We start from the raw sequence: 4,127 nt of genomic DNA on the forward strand, positions 1-4,127 counted from the left end.
CTTTCCCTTATCATCAAGTGTTTGAATCAAATTCAACTTGTTTCATTCATATTGTCATTCATCAAAACTTCAAGGTTCCAACAGTTACCTTCACATTTCTTTCAGATTAACAATATACTATGATATTCATATTTCTCTCTCTATTCTTTGAGCCGAGGGTCTATCGAAACAGTCTCTCCACTTCTCAAGGTAGGGTAAGGTCTTCGTACACTCTACACTCCCCGGACGACCCTACTTATGCAATTACATTGACTATGTTGTTGTAACTAAAATTTGCTGCTCTATTGAAGCAACTACAAGATAGAAATATGAGCGAGTTAAAGGAAACTCTTCGATCAATCACCGAAAGCAAAGACCAACCAGTTCTGTTTTTTTTTTTTTATTTCCTCAAAGGAAAAAGTAGAAAAAAAAAAAGTTACAATCCATGCATTCCCTCTGTTTATCTCTCACATATAGCTCGAGAATGTACTTGTACAAAAATTTGTCATGATCTAGAAAGTAAACACAATTGTTATCTACGGAGAGAGGGAAAAACTAAACTCCCTACAACAAATGGATTTGCTGTTGTATTTCTACAGCACAAATCGAGATACATTCTTGTAATAACAGCATGACTAAGAAGTAGTCATTATTCTAAACTGATCTGTCGCATCTTGCAGACAGGGTTAGCAGTAGGAAGATCAAGCTGATTCCCTGAATCTGATGTGATAAGATCCTTGAGCTGGTCTTTTGGTGTTGAAAAACATGTCTGGAATGTAGCAAGACGTACGAATTGGCATTGATAGAGCTCAAAGTACATTGCTTAGATACTCGATATCAACAGAAAGTTGTTGTGCTCCACGATCTGTTATGTACTGGATACCTCGATGCTGTTCCATGTAAAGTGCTGTGGCACCTTCAGCAACCTTGAACATCCATTCAATTGCGAAGTACTGCCGTCATTGACTGTGTCTGTGAAAGCTGCAACTCGTTGTGATGCTACGGGAAGTGCATGGAACCTGGGGTCTTTAGACTGCTCCAATAATTAAGAAGCTTCCGAGCCTTCTCAGGAATATCTACTAGTCTTACAGCTGCCACATCCAAGGCAGCCTTTCGAGCCACAGATAATTGCCCAGTTCCATCATCATTAACATCTGGCTTGTTCTGATCAATACTTGACCGAGAAACTGAGAGAGAGAGGCTTGTACTCAACCTAACAAGAGTAGCCCTTGAGGGAAGCTTCAAGGATCCAGAGATCTGCTGGTTAAACAATCAGCAACAGTGAGGATCTGCAGTGCACCTTGAGCAAATGACCATTCCTCATCTGATGTGAAGTCAACTTTACGTGCATTTGAAGCTGCTTCCCTTCTTTCTGCTACAGTATCTTTTTTTGTACTAATAGCATCCACACCCGGTCCACAAGCAGCTCTCAATGATTTTGTGTTCTCCTGCAAAGTGGAAACATACTGTAGCATGACAAAATCCAGTGCAAGAATTAGCTCATCCACCTCAGAACCACCAGTAAAGTTGATGCATCTTTCAACTGCTGCTTCAAGAAGCAAAATGACTTGTGGATTTATTCTTCCATCCTTCGAACATTTTCACTAAGTTCAACTCCCTGGACACCCACAGGAGTAACAGCGGCTCCTCTGAGATTAAGTCCTGCAATCTCACCAGAGAGAACTGCATACTCCATCTGTAGATATTGCCTTTTGAAAGATTCATAAGGAACGTAGACTGCCTTCAGAGCATCCAACACAACTTGAGGATCAGCGTCTGAAAACAGGTGTTGAATGTTCCTAGCAAAGCTCCCTGTTGTATTATGAAGCTCAATTAGGGCTTCCAAATGTTTAGTCTGATTGCACCTTTTGGCAAATCTCCATTTGACATGTCAAGTATGCCTTTAGCCAAGGCTTTTGTCTTAGGCGCGGCTTCCCCAGTGCCAAGGTTGATCTGTGATGCAAAACTAACAGCAATAGCTGAACATTGTTCCAATTAGTAGGTTTGGTACAAGAGTTCTGTACTCTTCTGGAAAGATAAACCGACACCACTTCCACTCCTGTTTGAGATAAAGCAACAATTCATCGTAGAAACTAGGCAGCCAACTTGGGAATGATATATCTATCACTTTTCTCATTTGCAACTTTATCAGCCTACTGCCTCAAGTCAAAATTTTCCCAAAACTGCTTTATTGGCTTGAGGTGGACCTTGGCGTTGTGCAGCTCTAACGACTTGAATCTCCTAATTCTCAGTAGAACCGCGCACATTTCTTGGACTACATCAACCCTTCGATTGCTTAGAGCATGTGTTAGTCGAGGTTGGACCGCTGAGTCTAGTCTATCTTCTAAAACTTGAAGCTGCCTCCTAATATTGCCAAATTCGACAACCTCTCCAACGGAAGACAAGCAGCGCCACACCACTTCCACTCCTGTTCGAGATAAAGCAACAATTCATATTAGCCAGAGTTTCTGCAGCCCGTGAAGATCACCACTGGAAAATACTTCCTCCATTGTTGTGCTTAATTGAGTTAAACCAGCAGCATCCTGCAATGTTTCATATGCACCTTCCATTCTCCGCTTCACATTATCAACTTTTGCTAGTGTAACTACGTTACAGTAGGTTGCTTATTTATTTTTTGATTTCTCATCCGGTGCTCGGTAACCGCATTGGAGTCCAACTAATTCGTATTCACGCTGAGTAGAGCCCTATTTGGAGGGAAGCGCTCCTTACCAAGGATTTTTTCATACCTAGGGCTCGAACCCAACCTCTGGTTAAAAGAGAAACAGCCCATCCATTGCACCACATACTTTGGTGGTGTTACAGTAGGTTTACTTACTAGGTTATCAGATTAGACTACTATTATAGATAATTATAAGTTCAAAAAAGCAAACCTGTATTCTAATATTGCTTGTAAAAAACATTTTAGTGCGTTAGTCACTTAAACACAAATGATCTTTTTTTTTTTTTTTAGTTTCAGTTCAACAATTTATTGTTCTTCTTACATACCTAGACTATCACTTCCAGTGACGGATTCAGACTTTTCACCAAGTAGGTTCAATATATGAAAAATAAATGCGCAACAAATGAAAAATTAAGGATGTTTTTAGGAAAATTAGCATGTTTTTAGGAAAAAAAGTTGAAAAATAAACCTTTTTTTAATCCAAAAACGTGGCTGTTGTAGCCTGTAGGTTGCTGCTCAAAAGTATTGTAGAAAGCACTGCTTAAAAAGTTGCTGCTCAAAAGGACTGCTGCAAGCTAGGTTCACGACGTGTACTTTTGAATTTGAATCCGCTTTCACTGGATCAGCGCCTTAACTTGTTTAAAGTGGGTTCAAATTAAAAATATACTATTATATTTATATACGGTATAATTTTTCAACGAAGTGGGTCCGCCCCTGATCACTTACTTTGTACTAAAACGCACTTCGATGCTGAGTTGGCTAAATATTTATTTCCAATCATCAATAGGCACGTGTAGGCTAACTCAACATATAGGTGTGTTTTAATACAAAAGGAATGATAATTTGTTAGAGAATAAAGTGTAGAACAATTTGTGGAAATCTTTTCTCTGTATTTCATTGATTAAACTGTACATATATCGTATCATGTCATATTATATTATATTAAAAGTTGGAAGATCCTAAGCCTAAAGTTAGATTACGAAAATGCCCTTCACTAACTTTTTAAACTGAAAAGCTTATGATAAATGATAATTTCTGTTACATTGATTCATTGTAATAGAGGTTATTGTTTCACCTACCAACAATTATTACAAGTAGAGCAATAATTATGCACAATTATGAACTCTTCACATTTCAACTTCTTGATCCATTCTTTGAGCTTCCATTAGTAATGACAATTATATGTAGCTTTAACATGTTATTATTGCACTATATAAAGGCGCACAACCAAAAATATTTCATATCACTGTTCTCTATTTTATTTAGGTAGCCTTCTTGTTTAGATCCTTTAGTTACTAACAACCTTATCTTCTCATTTCTTGATTATTGATTTTTTTGTTCCCTTATCAGTAAAAGAAAACATTATTTTCTTTGTTTCTCTTTGAGGTCAACCGTGCAGAAGTTTCATAATTTCTAGGAAAAATGCTCTATTACCACCTTGAACTATACGTGAAAAGGCCGAGAAACA

General features: G+C 38.1%; 1 pseudogene; it reads right to left on the reverse strand.

Moving 5' to 3' along the window:
* Nucleotides 1-265: 265 nt before the first annotated feature.
* On the reverse strand, nt 266-2,429 carry LOC107873932 (annotated as a pseudogene).
* Between the last annotated feature and the right edge of the window lie 1,698 nt (nt 2,430-4,127).

The sequence above is a fragment of the Capsicum annuum genome, chromosome 6, assembly GCF_002878395.1.
Source record: "Capsicum annuum cultivar UCD-10X-F1 chromosome 6, UCD10Xv1.1, whole genome shotgun sequence".
In the NCBI taxonomy this organism is placed as follows: domain Eukaryota; kingdom Viridiplantae; phylum Streptophyta; class Magnoliopsida; order Solanales; family Solanaceae; genus Capsicum; species Capsicum annuum.